Source organism: Aegilops tauschii, chromosome 2 (assembly GCF_002575655.3).
Source record: "Aegilops tauschii subsp. strangulata cultivar AL8/78 chromosome 2, Aet v6.0, whole genome shotgun sequence".
Taxonomy (NCBI): domain Eukaryota; kingdom Viridiplantae; phylum Streptophyta; class Magnoliopsida; order Poales; family Poaceae; genus Aegilops; species Aegilops tauschii.
The window spans coordinates 101,045,879-101,070,889 of NC_053036.3; positions in this window are offsets into that span (position 1 = coordinate 101,045,879).

The following is a 25,011-nucleotide window of genomic DNA, read 5'->3' on the forward strand; positions in this document are numbered from 1 at the left end:
GAAACTTCAACCTGATAAGCTCGAACCTAAATCGGAGAAATGTGCCTTCGTAGGATACCCAAAGGAGACTGTTGGGTACACCTTCTATCACAGATCCGAAGGCAAGACATTCGTTGCTAAGAATGGATCCTTTCTAGAGAAGGAGTTTCTCTCGAAAGAAGTGAGTGGGAGGAAAGTAGAACTTGATGAGGTAACTGTACCTGCTCCCTTATTGGAAAGTAGATCATCACATAAACCAGTTTCTGCGACACCTACACCAATTAGTGAGGAAGTTAATGATAATGATCATGAAACTTCAGATCAAGTTATTACTGAACCTCGTAGGTCAACCAGATTAAGATCCGCACCGGAGTGGTACGGTAATCCTGTTCTGGAGGTTATGTTACTAGACCATGACGAACCTACGAACTATGAAGAAGCGATGGTGAGCCTAGATTCCGCAAAATGGCTTGAGGCCATGAAATCCGAGATGGGATCCATGTATGAGAACAAAGTATGGACTTTGGTTGACTTGCCCAATGATCGGCAAGCCATTGAAAATAAATGGATCTTCAAGAAGAAGACTGACGCTGACGGTAATGTTACTGTCTATAAAGCTCGACTTGTTGCGAAAGGTTTTCGACAAGTTCAAGGGATTGACTACGATGAGACCTTCTCACCCGTAGCGATGCTCAAGTATGTCCGAATCATGTTAGCAATTGCCGCATTTTATGATTATGAAATTTGGCAAATGGATGTCAAAACTGCATTCCTGAATGGATTTCTGGAAGAAGAGTTGTATATGATGCAACCGGAAGGTTTTGTCGATCCAAAGGGAGCTAACAAAGTGTGCAAGCTCCAGCGATCAATTTACGGACTGGTGCAAGCCTCTCGGAGTTGGAATAAACGCTTTGATAGTGTGATCAAAGCATTTGGTTTTATACAGACTTTTGGAGAAGCCTGTATTTACAAGAAAGTGAGTGGGAGCTCAGTAGCATTTCTGATATTATATGTGGATGACATATTGCTAATTGGAAATGATATAGAATTTCTGGATAGCATAAAGGGATACTTGAATAAGAGTTTTTCAATGAAAGACCTCGGTGAAGCTGCATATATATTAGGCATCAAGATCTATAGAGATAGATCAAGACGCTTAATTGGACTTTCACAAAGCACATACCTTGACAAAGTTTTGAAGAAGTTCAAAATGGATCAAGCAAAGAAAGGGTTCTTGCCTGTACTACAAGGTGTGAGATTGAGTTAGACTCAATGCCCGACCACTGCAGAAGATAGAGAGAAGATGAAAGATGTTCCCTATGCTTCAGCCATAGGCTCTATCATGTATGCAATGCTGTGTACCAGACCTGATGTGTGCCTTGCTATAAGTTTAGCAGGGAGGTACCAAAGTAATCCAGGAGTGGATCACTGGACAGCGGTCAAGAACATCTGAAATACTTGAAAAGGACTAAGGATATGTTTCTCGTTTATGGAGGTGACAAAGAGCTCATCGTAAATGGTTGCGTTGATGCAAGCTTTGACACTGATCCGGACGATTCTAAATCGCAAACCGGATTCTTGTTTACATTGAACGGTGGAGCTGTCAGTTGGTGCAGTTCTAAGCAAAGTGTCGTGGCGGGATCTACGTGTGAAGCGGAGTACATAGCTGCTTCGGAACCAGCAAATGAAGGAGTCTGGATGAAGGAGTTCATATCCGATCTAGGTGTCATACCTAGTGCATCGGGACCAATGAAAATCTTTTGTGACAATACTGGTGCAATTGCCTTAGCAAAGGAATCCAGATTTCACAAGAGAACCAAGCACATCAAAAGACGCTTCAATTCCATCCGGGATTTAGTCCAGGTGGGAGACATAGAAATTTGCAAGACACATACGGATCTGAATGTTGCAGACCCGTTGACTAAGCCTCTTCCACGAGCAAAACATGATCAGCACCAAGACTCCATGGGTGTAAGAATCATTACTGTGTAATCTAGATTATTGACTCTAGTGCAAGTGGGACACTGAAGGAAATATGCCCTAGAGGCAATAATAAAGTTATTATTTGTTTCCTTATATCATGATAAATGTTTATTATTCATGCTAGAATTGTATTAACCGGAAACATAATACATGTGTGAATACATAGACAAACAGAGTGTCACTAGTATGCCTCTACTTGACTAGCTCGTTGATCAAAGATGGTTATGTTTCCTAGCCATAGACATGAGTTGTCATTTGATTAACAGGATCACATCATTAGGAGAATGATGTGATTGACTTGACCCATTCCGTTAGCTTAGCACTCGATCGTTTAGTATGTTGCTATTGCTTTCTTCATGACTTATACATGTTCCTATGACTATGAGATTATGCAACTCCCATTTACCGGAGGAACACTTTGTGTGCTACCAAACGTCACAACGTAACTGGGTGATTATAAAGGTGCTCTACAGGTGTCTCCAAAGGTACTTGTTGGGTTGGCGTATTTCGAGATTAGGATTTGTCACTCCAATTGTCGGAGAGGTATCTCTGGTCCCACTCAGTAATACACATTACTATAAGCCTTGCAAGCATTGTAACTAATGAGTTAGTTGCGGGATGATGTATTACGGAACGAGTAAAGAGACTTGCTGGTAACGAGATTAAACTAGGTATCGAGATACCGACGATCGAATCTCGGGCAAGTAACATACCGATGACAAAGGGAACAACGTATGTTGTTATGCGGTCTGACCGATAAAGATCTTCGTAGAATATGTGGGAGCCAATATGAGCATCCAGGTTCCGCTATTGGTTATTGACCGGAGAGGTGTCTCGGTCATGTCTACATAGTTCTCGAACCCGTAGGGTCCGCACGCTTAACATTACGATGACAGTTATATTATGAGTTTATATGTTTTGATGTACCGAAGGTTGTTCGGAGTCCCGGATGTGATCACGGACATGACGAGGAGTCTCGAAATGGCCGAGACATAAAGATTGATATATTGGAAGCCTATGTTTGGATATCGGAAGTGTTCCGGGTGAAATCGGGATTTTTCCGGAGTACCGGGAGGTCACCGGAACCCCCCGGTAACTTAATGGGCCTTAGTGGGCCTAGGTGGAAGAGAGGAGAGGAGGCCAGGGCAGGGCCGCACGCCCCTCCCCCCAGTCCGAATAGGACAAGGAGAGGGGGACGGCGCCCCCCCTTTCCTTCCTCCCCTCCACCTCTTCCCCCTCTCTCTCCTAGTCCAACATGGAAAAGGGGGGAGTCCTACTCCCGGTAGGAGTAGGACTCCTCCTGGCGCGCCTCTCCCCTTGGCCGGCCGAACCCCCCTTGCTCCTTTATATACGGGGGCAGGGGGCACCTCTAGACACACAATTGATCATTGATCTCTTAGCCGTGTGCGGTGCCCCTCTCCACCATATTACACCTCGATAATATTGTAGCGGTGCTTAGGCGAAGCCCTGCGTCGGTAGAACATCATCATTGTCACCACGCCGTCGTGCTGACGAAACTCTCCCTCAACACTCGGCTAGATCGGAGTTCGAGGGACGTCATCGAGCTGAACATGTGCTGAACTCGGAGGTGCCGTGCGTTCGGTACTTGATCGGTCGGATCGTGAAGACGTACGACTACATCAACCGCGTTGTGTAAACGCTTCCGCTTTCGGTCTACGAGGGTACATGGACAACACTCTCCCTTCTCGTTGCTATGCATCACCATGATCTTGCGTGTGCGTAGAATTTTTTTGAAATTACTACGTTCCCCAACAGCTTCTGCTTCCGTGTGGTGCTCCATTGAACTTGAAGTACTTGATGATGTGGCTTCGTGTATGACGTTCTGCTTGATCCGGGTTGCTAAGGGGTTTCTCACGTAGGTCAGGTTGGGCTGGAGGTCGGTGGCTTGACGATCGATGTCCTTGTAGAGATCAGGCTAGTTAGGAACTTGGAAACACTTCCGGAGTTGTGACGCATGGAAGATGTTGTGCATCGTGGGTAACTCAGGTGGTAACTCTAGCCGGTAGCCGTCTATTTCTCGTCTTGGAGTGATCTTGGAGAGGCCGATAAATCTTGGTGTGAGCTACCCTTTGACATGGAAATGCTTGGTTTCTTTGAGAGGTGTGGCTTGCAGATACACCTGGTCTTTGATGAGGAAGTTCACTTCTTGACGATGGTGGTTGGCATAGTTCTTCCTCCTTGACATGGCGGTCTTCAGAAATCCCCTAACCAGATGAACGGTTCTTCTTCCGTCTTCGGGTAGACAAGTATGTCATCAAATAACGATGACGACCAGCTTGTTCGAGTACTCCGTGAAGAGTTGCCCACGTGGTCCATAGGGTATAGGTTGGGGTATCGGTGGTGGTCACGGTTGAGTATTGGCCAAGGTCTTATCGATCTAGAGCAAAAGCCCAAGGTCAGGATCCGACCATGTTATGGCTTGGTGGCTCTTAAGGGTTTCAAGGATTCTAGTGTGCGAGTGAATGTTTGTCATCCCATCCTTGAGCACAGTTCCTGAGATGCCAATTGTTCTGTCTAGTCCTCCAAACAGATCACCTTATACCACTGAAAGTACCAACTCGTGTAGATCTGCTCCAATCATTACTCATGCTATTATTATCCTCATGACTCCCAAGAGGAGGCCTAACAAAGCTATACATGTCTACGATCCCCAAACTCATATGTATGTCTACCCCTAAAAATCCATGGGTAGAATATACAAGCTGCTAAGCTTGAACGTGACAATCCAAGTGCTAAGCCTATTCTTCCAAGGTCTAAGATAAAGCATCTCTATCCTAAGGAAACACATCGTATGCCACTCCAAGATCTTGTTGCCTTCCTATGAATCAACTCCAGCAGCCCATTCTCTTCCATCAATCGCAATCCATTAATTCTACAAATCCAATGTTTATGGTGTCCCACATGATCTCCTAATGTCCTACAATCCCCAGATACTTGAAAGGGCTATCTTTTCTATAGTTAGTCCACCGACTCCCATTATCGGGGTCAAGTAAACTCCAAGGTCAGGCTTTATATAGACCCCTAAATCAACTTCGAAAATTAACCCAATCTCCTAGTTTATCGTCCACCGAGAAACATGGTATCATGATCGAGATCATCAGTCTAAATCCAATTTACTCCGAACCATGTAGACTTACTCACCACCTATACTCCACTAGGATCACCTATTTAAATCCAGATCTCACGTCCAACGAGAATTTCTACACTTTCCCCCAAGTCATTATCGTAATATCAACTATCTTCTATGAATGTCCCCTTGGCTAAGTCAAATCCTTATACTTCCGAGAATTTTAGCTTGCAATCATAATTGTCCAATTTACTCAGGGGCAATGAGAGTCATGCTACTCTATTAACTGATCCCACCAAGTTCATCTACCAACATGAAAGCCTCATAATCCACCAAATAGTCTCATATAATTTCTCAAAGTCACTAATATAAACTCATCAAGTCATTTGTCCTCTATTCCTATATCCTCAAATTGGTCTTCCCTATGGCATCGTTAGTTTGGTGCTATCTTAAGATGATAACGTGCTCGTTCACTATGCCCACTAGTTCCATAACGAACCCAGTGATAAGCAAGGGTTACTGTAGCTTAACTTGTTCTCTTGTGATTCTGTAGGTTAAGCTCATGGTTAAGGACTCGAGCTGGGGTATCTCGTGAAGTCTCGAAGGGTCTAGGAATGGGTTTCTAGTCTGGAGGGTTAAACATAACTCTACTGAGTTGCATTTGGTCTACGAGGCCGTAGCAAAAGTCTTTAGTGCCAGTTGGTCGCCGAGGTGGAATCCTTGGTGCAACTTGTCTTGCTGATCCTCAGTTGATGAGAGAGATGAGGGGGACAAGTAGCATAGAGGAGGTGGGATGCCTAAAGGGGGTTCTATAGTGCCAGTGCAACAAACAGGTGCAAAAAGGGCCAAACAAAAGAAAACAAGGAAGGTGATATAGTCGCGTACTTGTTGCCTAGGGCAAAAAGGGCGACTGATATGAAAACTCAAACAAATAAAAACAAGCAACACACAATCGTGGTCCTATTCGAACCATCATACGGACTCGACTGCGCATAGGGGGTACACGACTCATCCTACCCTAGGGGTTCTCGGATTCAGTAGTCGTGCTTTGCTCCGTGCCTCATGTAGTCTTCTGGGTTTCCCTCAGGTGTTGCTACGTCTCTTGTAGTTGTTCGGTGAAACAATCCGGGTTGAGCCTGGAGATTGTTCAACAACTTCTCACCTGTTGAAGTGGTGGGGTGAAGGTGGCTTCTCGTAGCAGGGCATTGACTCGGTCTTCTGTTGTCTCCTTAATCATGACGATCCCTTTTTGTCTTTTAAGGCGTCGATGGTACCAAGTAGGTAATCCTTTATGCAATGACATTAACAAAGCATAGTAGAGGTCCAACATGTCGGTTATGTTGATGACAACATCGACACCAAGAGCGGGGGATGAAGAGAACCGTTTTCCTGCTCACTATAGTGAGGCAGACCTAATGGCGAGGTTCTCATCCACCGGTGGTTGCCGATACAACAACGGTAAGGACATGGTTGCTCTATTAGCGATGTATATCATTATCTTGCATATCCTATGCCCTGATCATCGTAGGCCAAGGTTGCATCATCCTGGGGCAACTTCAAAGGTATCACCATCCTCTGGGTCTTCATGTCCTCATTCCCCGAAGACGTATCTTCTGTTGGCATCGTCTTGCTCTGGTGTCGCCAATCTTGTGTTCAGAAGAGGTGGGTGAGTGTTTGGCAAGGTGTACTCCTTCGAGGATTACAAGGAATCCCGTGGTCAGGGGCATAAGGGTTCTAGCGACCAAAATTTTCGAAGGGGAAGAGATCAATAAGGAAAGTATACCTTAGTTTTCGGAAAACTCAGAAGGGAAGAGAAGTATAGATAGTTTTGAAAACTGGTAATAGTTTTGGAAATAGTTTTACCCTAACTAACGACCATGCTAACTAAGGTTTCCTATAGTCAGGATGGCTCTGATACTAGCTCTGTGGGGACCCCGACTCATAAGTCGTGATCACCGAATACACGTGTACAGTGATCCCAGAGATCAATGCTCACTGAACACACAGAAGCTGTATAACAAGAGTCTTACATCCATACATACCGTCTTACATAAATTATGACCATTATGGTCAAGTCTTGAGTATAACTTCGCAGCGGAAATCTTCGTCGATAACTTGGACCCATGCCATCTGCCTTAACCCTACAGGCATTCCGACTGGGAAGCGTCCTAGCTCGCATGTTCGTCACCGAAGTATTCTTCATCAAATCCTGTTCTTTCATGCCTGGTCAATAAAATAACCAGTGGCAAGCCAATGAGTACTTTGAATGTACTCGCAAGCAACCCAAGGGTGATAACAGAATAATTATGCAAGGCACTACAGCTAAATTGGCATTTTTGCAGAAAGCTAGTTTTTCTCATGCAAGTATGATCAACATTTATCAAGGATATGAATGTGCTTGCAACAAGTATCAGGAGGTTACAGACATCAACATCGAGAGAGAGTTGTGAACAACTCATGCTCAAGCTCATCGTGACTTCCTCACGAATCACGTCAATAGATTTACCAAACCGTGTTGTTTTCCAGAAACATATGGACGTAGTCTAAGCAGCACCACCCAACTATCCTTGACTGTGGACACGGCTATTCGAATAGTTTTACACTATGTAGAGGTTGCACACTATACCCACAAGATCCGGGGAACTTCCGTGTCATCCACGACCCGCGGTACCTCAAGTACCTGGGGTAAGCACCCGATCACTATCTTTCCCTAGACGACACTAACATAGAGTCCACTCGATTGGTAGTAACCCCCGTGTCAAACATTTCACATCTTAAAATTGTGGAGCCTCGCTCCCATATTCATCACATACCACAAGCACGGGGTACCAACGGTGTGTCCGGTGCCCTGTGAAAACAGTCATGGCCGCCCTACCTGGCACGACCCCGTCCCGAGAGAGCGCAACAACGACTCTCCCATCACCAGTAATGCGGGCTCCAAGCTGGTATCGGCCTAGGTAATCAATAATGCCCTTTCCCATATAAGGGTAGAGTGGTTGCGCATGTAAGGTTGGGACAGTCGACAAATCTTAAATCTAATCCGTCTATGTAAACAACACTTTTATCAAGCCTCGGTACACTACTTCTCCACAAAGTAGTGACCTAGTTCATCATCATCTCCCAGGGGCATCAGTGGCACCCACTGGGACTGTTTGCAAGTATGTCAAACCACACTTGTTTCTCTCCATGCATAACCCTGACCCACTTTGCATAGCCATTTACTATAGCATATTTCTATAACCCACCAACACAACTCTAAGCAAGGGTAGAGTCATGAACAATGCAAGTATCAATGGAGTATGCAACGGAGGCAAGCCTAGCAAGGTTGCCATTCAAAGTATATCATGCACTCAGTGAAGCAACGAAAATACTATTATGATGTAAAATGGTTCATCATGGTCAAAGGGCTGCTTGCCTGTTTAAACAAAATCTTCGAGGTCTTCAAATATCTCTGGTCCAACTCCGAGCATTTCGTCTACTTCGTCAACTATCGTCGAAAGCAACCATAATAAGCAACACAACAAGGCAGAAAATAAAAGTGCTCTAAAAATATTAATTTGACTTTTCTAGGACATCCCTGGTTATATGAAAAATAACCAGAGTGGTTTCATTGGAATTGGGTCAGTGGATATTTCTAAACATTTTGATATGATGGAATCAAGGGGTTTATGGATTTGCAAGAAGTGTACAAAGATATATTTTTGAAAAATGAGCAAAGGCACCCATTTAACAAAAAATGATTTAGAAGCATCTAGGAGTTGGTTTCAATGGATTTGGAGTTCAAATGATTTTCTTATGAATTTGCAAAGTTGACAAATATGAAGAAATGTGTCATTATTTTGTGTTGTACAGAAAGTATTAAGAAAAATGTTCATAAACTAAGTTATGAACTTAGAAACATCCAGGAGTTTGAATCATGGCATTTGGATCAATTTCGAGCTCTCTGTGATTTTCTAAAGTTCATCACAGAAATGGAAAATGGGGTTTTGATAAATATTTCTGAAGAGAAAGTTTCTGGAAAAATGTGCAAATAGCACCATGTGATAGATCATGAATTTATGAACTACTACAAATTTGTATAATCAAATTTGGAGCTCTGTTGAATTATTTATAGATTTTTGAAGTTGACTGAAAATAAGAAAAAGGAAATAAGGCTTTAATCTTATCCTGCGCATGGGGCGACAGATAGACCGTGGGCCGGCCCAGCGGCTCGGCCACGCGGACGACAGGTGACGTCGAAGGCGCCCAGGCCAAGTGCGCCTTCGCTGCAGGGACGCGGGAGTTGGCTAACCCGCCTCCACTTGCCAGCGTGGCCCGGTGGCTGGGCCACTGACGAGCGGGGCCCGCCTGCAGGTTCGTCCTCCACCTACCGCGCGGGCGCGAAGGGAGACAGAGGAGGCGTTCGACGCCGGCCGCCGGCGCTACAGGGCGTCTCCGGGGATGCTCCGCCCACCGGCGTGCGCAGGGAGCTGCGACGCATCCGTCTAGGTGCTTCACGCACGCCGAGGATGGCCGTAGTGGCGACGGCTTGGATGGTGGCGGAGGAGGCCGTCGGCCATCTTTGGCCGTGAGCGCCTGGCCTTCCCGGGGGCGAACGGAGGCGATGGAGGGCCTTGCGGTGGAGGTATGAGGGCGTTGGAGTGGCTAGGGGGTGAACGAGAGCTTGGGTTAGCTCGAATATAGGCGGAGCCCGACAGCGGTGCTCCGGCCATTGTGGTGGATGGAGGGCACGGGGAGAGGGATGGCCGGGTCTGGGTGACGTACGGGAGGGAAACAGGGCGAAAGGGCTCAAGAGAGAGGCCTCGGGCGGCCATATAAAGCGAGGTCGTGGCTCAGCGTGGACGTGGCCTACGGTCAACCGCGGAAATGGCCGCAGTGGCCACGGGAGGAGGCTCGGGGCTGTCTGCGGCGCTCATGGGCGTGGCCCAAGTCGAGGGAGAAGGAGAGAGAGAGCGGGGGAGTGGCAGAGCGCCGCGCGTGTGGGCTTGCCCATTGGGGCTCTCGGGCGGCTCTGGCGCGCGTGCTGCTGGAGGTGAGCGAGAGGGAGAGAGGAGGGGGCCAGCATGGTGGCGTGTTTGTCGGGACCCCGATTCTAAGTCACACCGATCTAGCATGTAACACCTCATATCACTTTGCAGCCTCACGCACGGTACTCCCACGGGTGTCGCCTTACCATGGCCCGGGACCGTTTGCGCCTTTTGGCTCACGTATATGACAATGTCGCTAGCATCCATATGACAGAGAACCCGGGCCGACATGGCTAGTCGTGAACCCAAAGCGGCACTAACGTATGGGGACAGGCATACATGAATCAACATTGAACGTGTCGGTCAGCAGCGTGTGAATCCGGGCTGTAGCACTGGGCTAACAGGACTCCGGGAACCCGGGCTGTAGCAGGCTAGGCAGGACTCCGGATGTCACCGCGTGACATTTCCCCGAAGGGACAGACACAGGAACGATGTGAAACACATGCCGGCCAGTCAAGTGTCCAGAGCAGTAGTGCTGGGCTAGCAGGACTCCGGTGAACCGGGCTGTAGCGGACTACTATGGCTCAAGGAGGCACTAGACTACATTTCCCCATAAGAGAGGCTGCCAAGGATAAACCACTAGATTGTCGGATCCCACACATAGCAATACACGTTACACGTACGCATAACATGCAAGTATGTGCTGTACAACATGGCATCACAACATAACGCGAACTCATATAGATAAAAGGCCCAGAAGAGCCACATAGCATTAAGTACAAACAGGGGTCACATGACCCATCATTCAGAGCATACAAGCAACGGAAGCATTACATGTCTGAGTACAGACAACCACAAAAGAAAAAGGCTGAGAAGCCTGACTACCTACAAGACCCTCCCAAGGGTGCAAGATCGTAGCTGAGGTACAAGCTACTCGTCGAAGTCCAAGCGGAACTACTAGTAAGACCGAAGTCTCCGCTGCAAAAACATAAATAAAGCAACATGAGTACAAAGGTACTCAACAAGACTTACATCAGATCCTATCATACATGCATTTGTATCAAGAAGGTAGTGTGGGGTTTAGTTGCAGCAAGCCAGCTTTGACTCAGTGGCTATCCTGTTCTACGACTACGAGAAACTTCTTTGAGGTAAGAAGGCGCACACGAGTCCACTCATCACCACCTCAATACACCACTATGGATCCATTCCCGTCTCACTACGAGAAGCCATCCATAGCACTCACACTTATCTTGAGCATTTTAGAGTATCCACTTCAAGTTGTCTATGTACCACGTAAGCATCCAAGAAGTCCATAACCGAGGACACGGCTATTCGAATAGATCATGATAACCCTGCAGGGGTGTACTGCGTCACACACGCTCTCGCCACTTACCGCCATGTACACGTCATGTACCTTGGCAACCTTCAAGCGGAAGCCTGGCGAGGGTGTCGGCCACGACCTGACTAACCACGCAAGACTCTAGTCCAGGTTTATCGCCTATTCGGGTTCCATCCGCAAGGAGATCCGGCCGGGGTGTCGCTCACGGCCCCAAACGATGTGTGCAGGGTTCCCGAGCCCACCATCCGGGTGCCACTCGGTACACCAGGCCACGTGTGCCTAGTCTGTCCCAAGCCCACCCTGCCGGGTGCCACTCGGTAGAAAAATAGCACCACCTACAAACACCAGAAACTAGTTGCAACTCCTGGACAGAGACCAAGTTGGTTAATAAGTCGAGAGGGGTCGAGTTACCGGAACCCAATGTGTGGTAGTAGCTAGTCATTGGACAACTTACACAGAACTCGGTTCTTAAGGACGGTCCCAATGAGACAACCCACCATGTACTCCTACATGGCCTCTCACCGCTACCTTTACCAAATCGTGTTCACACGCTTAACTCTCGGCACCAGAACATATCGTAACACTCCAATTCATTCCCAATGAACCAGACCTGACACAACTCTAAGCAATAGCAGGCAAGGCATGGTAGGAACACAACATGGCTCAATCAACTCCTACACATGCTAGTGGGTTTCAACTATTTACTGTGGCAATGACAGGTCATGCAGAGGAATGGGTTCAACTACCGCAGCATAAAGTAGCAGTTGGATCGTTGTTGTCCTAATGCAGTGAAAGAGAGCAGGAGCGAGAGAGTGGGTTTGTATCGGAATGAACAAAGGGGGTTTGCTTGCCTGGTAGATCAACAGGGTGGCACTGCTCCTCAGACAGGTACTCTGGAACACTCTCCGGAGCAGGACCTATCGAGAGGGAATGGTGTCGACAGTCAAAACACAATCATATGCAACAATATGATGCATGAATATGGCATGAATATGTGATGTATTTGAGCCAATGCATTTAGCATTCAACTTGGAAGAGATCCATTTGAACCAAAGGTTCAAATGCAACTCTAATTTAAGTCCTTATATATGCCATTTATATGTTTTCACTTATACAGTAGGTATAAGTTGGTTTGTCATGCCTGAAACTAGTACAGATGGATAGATTGCATTTTTCTGATAATTTTTCATATATAAATTATTTAAATCTGAGCTACGGTTGAATTTCTATGAATTTTAGAAGTTTTGAACATTTTCTGGAATTTCCTGATTTAATTTAAATCCAGAAAGTCCTTTACTGCGTCAGCATGATGTCGTCGCTGCGTCAGCAGGTCAACGGTGCTGACCTGGTCAACCTGACGTGTGGGGGCCACACGTCAGTGTCATACGTTTTAAACAGAGGGTTTAATTTGTTCTAATTATAGGATTAGGCGCAGGGGCCCACTGTCAGTGTCACAGGGGGGTAATTAGTGCGGTTTGACCCGGGTTGACCGGCGGTTAGTCGCCGGCGAGGCCGAGCGCGGCGGAGCTCGTCGGGTTCGTCGCTCCGGCGACCATTTGGGCAGCGGAGGCCACCTACGCGAAGCCCAGGCTCCCGCGCATCCAGTGGGACACGCGGAAGACCGTGGGGTGGTCGGAGCTCGCCGGAGCGAGGCTCGCGGCGGTGGCCGGAGTTCGGCCAAGGCGGGCGCAGTGCTGCGGTGCACGGGGGCGTGAGCGGAGAGGCGCTACGGCCTCCTGGCGTCACCAGAAGCACGGTGACGCGCTCGGTTGCGGCTGCGGTGGCCAGGGCGGCGGTGGTGACATGGACGGCGGCGAGGAGCTACGGCCATGGTGAGGGTCGGGGCTACAGCGCGGGAACGGAGAAACGGAGAGAGGGGAATGGGGCAGGAGCTCACGGTGGACTCGACGGCGTCGTCGGAGAGCTCGGGCCGCACTAGAGATGGTGGGGCCGCGAAGACGATCTCCGGCGGCCGGAGTTGAGGACGACGGCGATGGAGGCGCTCCAGGGCGTTCCGGCTTGCGTGGCTCAGCAGAGGGGTTCAGCGCGAGGAGGCGGAGCTCTGGGACACGACGGAGGTGCGAGGGGATGGCGGGGAGCGCGGGGCAGCGAACGGCGGCGACCGGCGCGTTCGGGCGTCGCGGGAGAGAGGCGCAGGAGAGAGGGAGTGAGGCCTGGAGGGATCGTGGCGTCGTCCAGGCGACCGAGGCGTCGAGGGAGGGGAGGGCAGGCAGGCAGCTGCCGTGGCGCGCATGCGCGCGGCGTGCGGCGACCACGCGCCCTGTCCCTCTGGCGCGAGGAGGGGGACGACTGGCGCTGGCCAGTCAGCTGGGCTGGCCTGCTGGGCCGGGCCAGGCCGCAGGTAAGCTCCCTTTTCCTATTTCTTTTTCTTTTCTAATTTTCTGACATTTGTTTGGTTTAATAAAAATACTAAACCATTTTATTTACTTATGCCAATTTTTATAGGGGCTAGTGGTATTATTCCAGAACTCCTCAACAAATGGCATAATTTTTGGACAATATTTTATATATATAACAATATATATCCAAAGCAAATAATTACTGCATTAATTCCAAATGCCCAACATAAATATTTATGATCTCCTAAAAATATTGGTTTGGTTTTTATCTCTGTCCAATATTTTCAGAGAGCAACATGAACATTTTCTTGGACCCTTTTGGAGCAATTTTTATCTGGGACATTTCCAGAAATGATTCTGAGGGTTTCACAGATCCCCATTTCAAATTTAAATGAAATTTAGACATGATGCACACATGACTAGCTAGTCTAGGTCATACCAGAACTAGGGACGTGACAACTCGCCCCCACTTGAAAGAATCTCGTCCCGAGATTCAGGGGTCGATGGAAAGAAGGTGGGGTACTCCAGTCGAAGACGATCTTCTCGCTCCCAAGTAGCTTCTCTCTCAGAATGATGAGACCACTGAACCTTGAGAAACTTGATGTTCTGACGTCGGGTGACACGCTCTGCTTGATCAAGAATGCGAATAGGGTACTCTCGGTATGTGAGGTTATCTTGGAGATCAAGCGTTTCATGGTCCACTCCGCGGATGGGATCCGAGAAGCAACGCCTGAGTTGAGAGACGTGGAAGACATCATGGACTCGATAAAGATGTGGGGGTAGTTCTAACTGGTAGGCAACCTCTCCTCGTTTAGCGAGAATGCGAAAAGGACCAATGTAACGAGGAGCCAACTTGCCCTTGATACCGAAACGATGGGTACCCTTTAGGGGAGTAACCCGAAGGTAAGCCTTGTCGCCAACTTCATAAGCCACTTCCTTATGACGACGGTCATACTGGCTCTTTTGACGAGACTGGGCTGTTTTCAAATTCTCACGAATGATGTGAACTTGCTCTTCTGCTTCCTGGATCATGTCCGGTCCAAAGAATTGTCTTTCACCGGTTTCTGACCAGTTCAAAGGTGTTCGACATCTTCGTCCATAGAGAATCTCGAAAGGAGCTTTCTTAAGACTGGATTGATAGCTATTGTTATAAGCAAACTCGGCGAAAGGTAGGCATTTCTCCCAATCCATACCGAATGAGATAACGCAAGCTCTAAGCATGTCTTCGAGAATTTGGTTGACCCCTTCCACCTGACCACTTGATTGAGCGTGGAAAGCGGTACTGAAGGAAAGATGGGTGCCCATGGCAGTTTGGAAACTCTCCCAGAAATGAGAAGTGAAGAGGCTACCACGGTCTGAATTGATCTCTAGTGGAACACCATGAAGTGACACTATTCGAGAAATATATAAGTCAGCGAGCTGACTAGCAGTGATACTCTCTCGAACAGGTAGGAAGTGAGCCACTTTGGAAAGACGATCGATGACTACGAAGATAGCGTTATTCCCTTTCTTGGTCCTGGGAAAACCGGTGATGAAATCCATACCAACTTTATCCCATTTCCACTCAGGAATGGCCAAAGGTTGAAGGGTGCCAGCAGGTCTTTGATGTTCTGCCTTAACACGACGACAAACGTCACAGTTAGCTATGAACTCAGCAATTTCTCTCTTCATCCTAGTCCACCAGAACCTCTGGCGTAGGTCCTGATACATCTTAGTACTACCGGGATGAATCGTGAGAGGGGATTCATGCGCCTCCTTAAGGATCAATTGCCGAAGATGTTGCTTCTTGGGAACCACCAGACGGTTCTCGAAGAGAACAACACCTCGATCATCTATAGAAAAACTACCAGCAATACCCTTGGCAATGTTTCGCTTGATCCGGGTAATCCCCGTATCATGCTTCTGGGCTTCTATGATATGATCCACAAGAGTTGGCTTCGCCACCAGGGTAGAAAGGAATCCTTGAGGAGCAATGTGAAGATTAAGCTTACTGAATTCCTCATGGAGAAGTGGTTGGCCCTGCTGCAACATAAGATTGTTGCAATAGGACTTACGACTTAGTGCATCAGCCATGACATTGCCCTTGCCTGGGGTGTAGGTAATCCCTAAGTCGTAATCTGAGATCAACTCCAACCAACGTCTTTGTCTAAGGTTCAAATCTGGTTGGGTGAAAATATACTTGAGACTCTGGTGATCGGTGTAAATCTCGCAACGTTTACCGAGAAGGTAATGTCGCCATGTCTTAAGTGCATAGACTACGGCTGCAAGCTCTAGATCATGTGTAGGGTAATTCTCCTCATGTGGATGCAACTGTCGAGATGCATAGGCAATCACATGATGATCCTGCATAAGAATGCAGCCTAGTCCCTGTCGTGAGGCGTCGCAGTAGATAACAAAGTCTTTAGTGAAATCCGGTGGCACCAGTGTGGGAGCAGAAGTCAGGCGTCTTTTCAGTTCCTGAAAACTGTATTCACACTGTGGGGACCACTCAAACTTTTTATCTTTCTTGAGAAGTTCCGTGAGGGGTTTGGCTACTTTGGAGAAGTTTTCAACGAAGCGGCGACAATAACTGGCTAGACCAAGGAAACTCCTAACTTGTTTAACTGTTTCAGGTGGAGTCCAATCAAGAACGGCCTGAACTCTCTCAGGATTGACAGCAATGCCCTTACCAGAGATCACGTGGCCTAGGTAGGTCACTTCTGGCAACCAAAATTCGCACTTGGAGAACTTGGCATAAAGGCGGTGCTCTCTGAGTTTTTCTAACACAAGTCTAAGATGTTCGGCATGCTCTTCCTCGTTCTTCGAGTAGATAAGGATATCATCGAGGTAAACCACGACGAACTTATCTAAGTACTCCATGAAGATCGAGTTCATCAAGCGGGAGAAGGTAGCTGGAGCATTGGTTAGACCAAAAGACATGACGGTGTACTCGTACTGGCCATAACGAGTGACAAAAGCCGTCTTAGGAATGTCCCCGTTTCTAATCTTGATTTGGTGGTAGCCTAACCTCAAATCCATCTTGGAAAAGACCGAGGATCCAGCGAGTTGATCATACAGGTCATTGATCCTGGGGAGCGGATACTTGTTCTTTATCGTGACCAAATTAACGGGGCGATAATCTACAACCATCCGGTCCGTACCATCCTTCTTCTTGACGAAGAGGACGGGGCAAGCCCAAGGAGAAGAACTAGGTCGGATGAAACCCTTTTGCAAGGACTCCTCAAGTTGTTTCTTAAGCTCAGCTAGTTCTAAAGGTGCCATCTTGTAAGGTCTCCTAGAAATTGGGGCGGTTCCTGGGATAAGATCTATGACAAACTCTACATCCCTGTCAGGTGGAATACCTGGCAGTTCTTCTGGAAAGACATCCGGAAAGTCACGGACTACCGGGATATCTTCAAGGTCTGGAAGAGGACTGGCATTAAGAGAATAGAGTTGACGCTTTGCAACTCTGGTGGAAACAGTGACTAACCTGCCAGATGGGTGTGTGAGTTGAACAGACCTGGTGTAACAATCAATCTTGGCATGATGAGCTGTCATCCAGTCCATACCCAAGATGATGTTAATGTCTGTAGACTTGAGGGCTATAAGTGAGGCAAGGAATACAAGTCTGTCAACAAGGATTTCATTACCATGGCTTATTCTGGTAGTTTGCCATCTAGACCCTGGAGTTTGGATTTCAAGTGGAGTTGGCATATCACAAAACGACATGTCGTGCAAACGGGCATAGCCTTCAGAGATGAAGGAGTGAGATGCTCCAGTATCGAATAGAACCGAAGCTGGATGGCAATTGACAAGGAGTGTACCAAGAACGACATCCGGATCATCATGAGCGTCTTTAGCTGAGACGTGATGCACACGTCCACGCTCAGTGGGAGCTGACTTGACACTGATCATCTTGCGTGATGGCTTACCACTGCCAACAGACTTCTCAGACAGGGGTGGGGCATAGTTAGTTTGAGAGCATTCACGTGCATAGTGTCCTGGCTTCCCGCATGTGAAGCAAGTCCCTGAAGTTGGACGTGGACCTGCATTGACAAGCGGTCTACCAATAGGCCTGGGTGGAGCATACTGCTGGACTGGGTGAGGCGCCACATAAGATGGCCTCGGTGCATATCCAGGTGGAAGAGCGGAGTTCGGAACCCAAATCCGGCGCTTATGAGAACTAGAACCAGAGGAAGAAACCAAATCACGGGTGTGCTTACGAGACTCCTCGTATGTGAGCTGAGCTGTCTCCGCATTAATGGCCTTGTTCACAAGAGCCTGGAAAGTATTGCAATGGTGCAAGTGGAGATCACGACGCAACTTGGGGTTGAGACCCTTCCGGAACCTAGCCTGCTTCTTAGCGTCCGTGGACACTTCTTCTATAGCATAGCGGGCGAGGTTCTCAAAATCTCTACTGTAAGCATCAACAACCATCTTACCCTGGGTGAAACTACAGAACTCTTCTCTCTTGCGGTCAATGAGAGCCTGAGGAATGTGATGCTCGCGAAAAGCCTCAGTGAAATCTCTCCAGGTCGGTATCTGGCCAGCTGGAAACATAGCCTCATAGTTCTGCCACCAAAGACTAGCAGGACCTTCCAGGTGATATGCAGCATAAGTGACCTTGTCACCTTCAGCTACGTTCGCAGAACGCAACTTGTGTGTGATACTACGGAGCCAGTCATCTGCATCGAGTGGTTCAATGGAATGATGGAAGGTAGGTGGTTTCAAACCAATGAAATCATAGATGGTCGCTGACTCTTTGCACTGGGGTGCGGTGTTCTCCTCGATACGTGCTAACAAGCGGTTAGACTCGTGCTTGTTCCTCTCCATCTCTAACATAAACTCTGCCAACGAAGGCTGGTCGGGAGGATCCTCCTCATCCCTACCACCTCCGTGGTTCAGGCAACGAGCAACAGAACTTCGGTTAACTGACGACATCCTGAGAAGCGGAACCAAGGACGAGGTCAACAACAACTATAGGATGCAACATGTAGCATAAGAAGATTTAGTACCTCTCAAACTCCTAGGACAAATTCGGCAGCATAACGGCAGTAAAATGCTCAAAATGAGACATTCCGCAAAGGGCGGGGTAGCACCATACTCAACATCGTCACTCAAGGTTCTGAGATATTACTAAACAGGCTACACTGGAGGTACTCAAACTGGGATATGACTCTGATCAACCAATCCTAAGAGACTACAGTGTAGTAACACGTGATCCTAATAGACAGAAGAGGAAGCCTAGTTCCTTAACCCCGTAGGAAAGATAGGATGACTCAGATCAGAAGGGCATGAGGTAAAAGAAGTAAAAAGAGCCTTACGTTCCCTTCCACAATCAATTCCCTTACATAACTAAAGAATTTCTAGACTCAACTTCGACCAGGTTGGCTTGGAAATCCTACAGGCAGTCAGGCTCTGATACCAAAGCTGTCGGGACCCCGATTCTAAGTCACACCGATCTAGCATGTAACACCTCATATCACTTTGCAGCCTCACGCACGGTACTCCCACGGGTGTCACCTTACCATGGCCCGGGACCGTTTGCGCCTTTTGGCTCACGTATATGACAATGTCGCTAGCATCCATATGACAGAGAACCCGGGCCGACATGGCTAGTCGTGAACCCAAAGCGGCACTAACGTATGGGGACAGGCATACATGAATCAACATTGAACGTGTCGGTCAGCAGCGTGTGAATCCGGGCTGTAGCACTGGGCTAACAGGACTCCGGGAACCTGGGCTGTAGCAGGCTAGGCAGGACTCCGGATGTCACCGCGTGACATTTCCCCGAAGGGACAAACACAGGAACGATGTGAAACACATGCCGGCCAGTCAAGTGTCCAGAGCAGTAGTGCTGGGCTAGCAGGACTCCGGTGAACCGGGCTGTAGCGGACTACTATGGCTCAAGGAGGCACTAGACTACATTTCCCCATAAGAGAGGCTGCCAAGGATAAACCACTAGATTGTCGGATCCCACACATAGCAATACACGTTACACGTACGCATAACATGCAAGTATGTGCTGTACAACATGGCATCACAACATAACGCGAACTCATATAGATAAAAGGCCCAGAAGAGCCACATAGCATTAAGTACAAACAGGGGTCACATGACCCATCATTCAGAGCATACAAGCAACGGAAGCATTACATGTCTGAGTACAGACAACCACAAAAGAAAAAGGCTGAGAAGCCTGACTATCTACAAGACCCTCCCAAGGGTGCAAGATCGTAGCTGAGGTACAAGCTACTCGTCGAAGTCCAAGCGGAACTACTAGTAAGACCGAAGTCTCCGCTGCAAAAACATAAATAAAGCAACATGAGTACAAAGGTACTCAGCAAGACTTACAACAGATCCTATCATACATGCATTTGTATCAAGAAGGTAGTGTGGGGTTTAGTTGCAGCAAGCCAGCTTTGACTCAGTGGCTATCCTGTTCTACGACTACGAGAAACTTCTTTGAGGTAAGAAGGCACACACGAGTCCACTCATCACCACCTCAATACACCACTATGGATCCATTCCCGTCTCACTACGAGAAGCCATCCATAGCACTCACACTTATCTTGAGCATTTTAGAGTATCCACTTCAAGTTGTCTATGTACCACGTAAGCATCCAAGAAGTCCATAACCGAGGACACGGCTATTCGAATAGATCATGATAACCCTGCAGGGGTGTACTGCGTCACACACGCTCTCGCCACTTACCGCCATGTACACGTCATGTACCTCGGCAACCTTCAAGCGGAAGCCTGGCGAGGGTGTCGGCCACGACCTGACTAACCACGCAAGACTCTAGTCCAGGTTTATCGCCTATTCGGGTTCCATCCGCAAGGAGATCTCAAAGCTGTCGGGACCCCGATTCTAAGTCACACCGATCTAGCATGTAACACCTCATATCACTTTGCAGCCTCACGCACGGTACTCCCACGGGTGTCGCCTTACCATGGCCCGGGAACGTTTGCGCCTTTTGGCTCACGTATATGACAATGTCGCTAGCATCCATATGACAGAGAACCCGGGCCGACATGGCTAGTCGTGAACCCAAAGCGGCACTAACGTATGGGGACAGGCATACATGAATCAACATTGAACGTGTCGGTCAGCAGCGTGTGAATCCGGGCTGTAGCACTGGGCTAACAGGACTCCGGGAACCTGGGCTGTAGCAGGCTAGGCAGGACTCCGGATGTCACCGCGTGACATTTCCCCGAAGGGACAGACACAGGAACGATGTGAAACACATGCCGGCCAGTCAAGTGTCCAGAGCAGTAGTGCTGGGCTAGCAGGACTCCGGTGAACCGGGCTGTAGCGGACTACTATGGCTCAAGGAGGCACTAGACTACATTTCCCCATAAGAGAGGCTGCCAAGGATAAACCACTAGATTGTCGGATCCCACACATAGCAATACACGTTACACGTACGCATAACATGCAAGTATGTGTTGTACAACATGGCATCACAACATAACGCGAACTCATATAGATAAAAGGCCCAGAAGAGCCACATAGCATTAAGTACAAACAGGGGTCACATGACCCATCATTCAGAGCATACAAGCAACGGAAGCATTACATGTCTGAGTACAGACAACCACAAAAGAAAAAGGCTGAGAAGCCTGACTATCTACAAGACCCTCCCAAGGGTGCAAGATCGTAGCTGAGGTACAAGCTACTCGTCGAAGTCCAAGCGGAACTACTAGTAAGACCGAAGTCTCCGCTGCAAAAACATAAATAAAGCAACATGAGTACAAAGGTACTCAGCAAGACTTACAACAGATCCTATCATACATGCATTTGTATCAAGAAGGTAGTGTGGGGTTTAGTTGCAGCAAGCCAGCTTTGACTCAGTGGCTATCCTGTTCTACGACTACGAGAAACTTCTTTGAGGTAAGAAGGCACACACGAGTCCACTCATCACCACCTCAATACACCACTATGGATCCATTCCCGTCTCACTACGAGAAGCCATCCATAGCACTCACACTTATCTTGAGCATTTTAGAGTATCCACTTCAAGTTGTCTATGTACCACGTAAGCATCCAAGAAGTCCATAACCGAGGACACGGCTATTCGAATAGATCATGATAACCCTGCAGGGGTGTACTGCGTCACACACGCTCTCGCCACTTACCGCCATGTACACGTCATGTACCTCGGCAACCTTCAAGCGGAAGCCTGGCGAGGGTGTCGGCCACGACCTGACTAACCACGCAAGACTCTAGTCCAGGTTTATCGCCTATTCGGGTTCCATCCGCAAGGAGATCTCAAAGCTGTCGGGACCCCGATTCTAAGTCACACCGATCTAGCATGTAACACCTCATATAACTTTGCAGCCTCACGCACGGTACTCCCACGGGTGTCGCCTTACCATGGCCTGGGACCGTTTGCGCCTTTTGGCTCACGTATATGACAATGTCGCTAGCATCCATATGACAGAGAACCCGGGCCGACATGGCTAGTCATGAACCCAAAGCGGCACTAACGTATGGGGACAGGCATACATGAATCAACATTGAACGTGTCGGTCAGCAGCGTGTGAATCCGGGCTGTAGCACTGGGCTAACAGGACTCCGGGAACCCGGGCTGTAGCAGGCTAGGCAGGACTCCGGATGTCACCGCGTGACATTTCCCCGAAGGGACAGACACAGGAACGATGTGAAACACATGCCGGCCAGTCAAGTGTCCAGAGCAGTAGTGCTGGGCTAGCAGGACTCCGGTGAACCGGGCTGTAGCGGACTACTATGGCTCAAGGAGGCACTAGACTACATTTCCCCATAAGAGAGGCTGCCAAGGATAAACCACTAGATTGTCGGATCCCACACATAGCAATACACGTTACACGTACGCATAACATGCAAGTATGTGCTGTACAACATGGCATCACAACATAACGCGAACTCATATAGATAAAAGGCCCAGAAGAGCCACATAGCATTAAGTACAAACAGGGGTCACATGACCCATCATTCAGAGCATACAAGCAACGGAAGCATTACATGTCTGAGTACAGACAACCACAAAAGAAAAAGGCTGAGAAGCCTGACTATCTACAAGACCCTCCCAAGGGTGCAAGATCGTAGCTGAGGTACAAGCTACTCGTCGAAGTCCAAGCGGAACTACTAGTAAGACCGAAGTCTCCGCTGCAAAAACATAAATAAAGCAACATGAGTACAAAGGTACTCTGCAAGACTTACATCAGATCCTATCATACATGCATTTGTATCAAGAAGGTAGTGTGGGGTTTAGTTGCAGCAAGCCAGCTTTGACTCAGTGGCTATCCTCTTCTACGACTACGAGAAACTTCTTTGAGGTAAGAAGGCGCACACGAGTCCACTCATCACCACCTCAATACACCACTATGGATCCATTCCCGTCTCACTACGAGAAGCCATCCATAGCACTCACACTTATCTTGAGCATTTTAGAGTATCCACTTCAAGTTGTCTATGTACCACGTAAGCATCCAAGAAGTCCATAACCGAGGACACGGCTATTCGAATAGATCATGATAACCCTGCAGGGGTGTACTGCGTCACACACGCTCTCGCCACTTACCGCCATGTACACGTCATGTACCTCGGCAACCTTCAAGCGGAAGCCTGGCGAGGGTGTCGGCCACGACCTGACTAACCACGCAAGACTCTAGTCCAGGTTTATCGCCTATTCAGGTTCCATCCGCAAGGAGATCCGGCCGGGGTGTCGCTCACGGCCCCAAACGATGTGTGCAGGGTTCCCGAGCCCACCATCCGGGTGCCACTCGGTACACCAGGCCACGTGTGCCTAGTCTGTCCCAAGCCCACCCTGCCGGGTGCCACTCGGTAGAAAAATAGCACCACCTACAAACACCAGAAACTAGTTGCAACTCCTGGACAGAGACCAAGTTGGTTAATAAGTCGAGAGGGGTCGAGTTACCGGAACCCAATGTGTGGTAGTAGCTAGTCATTGGACAACTTACACAGAACTCGGTTCTTAAGGACGGTCCCAATGAGACAACCCACCATGTACTCCTACATGGCCTCTCACCGCTACCTTTACCAAATCGTGTTCACACGCTTAACTCTCGGCACCAGAACATATCGTAACACTCCAATTCATTCCCAATGAACCAGACCTGACACAACTCTAAGCAATAGCAGGCAAGGCATGGTAGGAACACAACATGGCTCAATCAACTCCTACACATGCTAGTGGGTTTCAACTATTTACTGTGGCAATGACAGGTCATGCAGAGGAATGGGTTCAACTACCGCAGCATAAAGTAGCAGTTGGATCGTTGTTGTCCTAATGCAGTGAAAGAGAGCAGGAGCGAGAGAGTGGGTTTGTATCGGAATGAACAAAGGGGGTTTGCTTGCCTGGTAGATCAACAGGGTGGCACTGCTCCTCAGACAGGTACTCTGGAACACTCTCCGGAGCAGGACCTATCGAGAGGGAACGATGTCGACAGTCAAAACACAATCATATGCAACAATATGATGCATGAATATGGCATGAATATGTGATGTATTTGAGCCAATGCATTTAGCATTCAACTTGGAAGAGATCCATTTGAACCAAAGGTTCAAATGCAACTCTAATTTAAGTCCTTATATATGCCATTTATATGTTTTCACTTATACAGTAGGTATAAGTTGGTTTGTCATGCCTGAAACTAGTACAGATGGATAGATTGCATTTTTCTGATAATTTTTCATATATAAATTATTTAAATCTGAGCTACGGTTGAATTTCTATGAATTTTAGAAGTTTTGAACATTTTCTGGAATTTCCTGATTTAATTTAAATCCAGAAAGTCCTTTACTGCGTCAGCATGACGTCATCGCTGCGTCAGCAGGTCAACGGTGCTGACCTGGTCAACCTGACGTGTGGCACACGTCAGTGTCATACGTTTTAAACAGAGGGTTTAATTTGTTCTAATTATAGGATTAGGCGCAGGGGCCCACTGTCAGTGTCACAGGGGGGGTAATTAGTGCGGTTTGACCCGGGTTGACCGGCGGTTAGTCGCCGGCGAGGCCGAGCGCGGCGGAGCTCGTCGGGTTCGTCGCTCCGGCGACCATTTGGGCAGCGGAGGCCACCTACGCGAAGCCCAGGCTCCCGCGCATCCAGTGGGACACGCGGAAGACCGTGGGGTGGTCGGAGCTCGCCGGAGCGAGGCTCGCGGCGGTGGCCAGAGTTCGACCAAGGCGGGCGCAGTGCTGCGGTGCACGGGGGCGTGAGCGGAGAGGCGCTACGGCCTCCTGGCGTCACCAGAAGCACGGTGACGCGCTCGGTTGCGGCTGCGGTGGCCAGGGCGGCGGTGGTGACATGGACG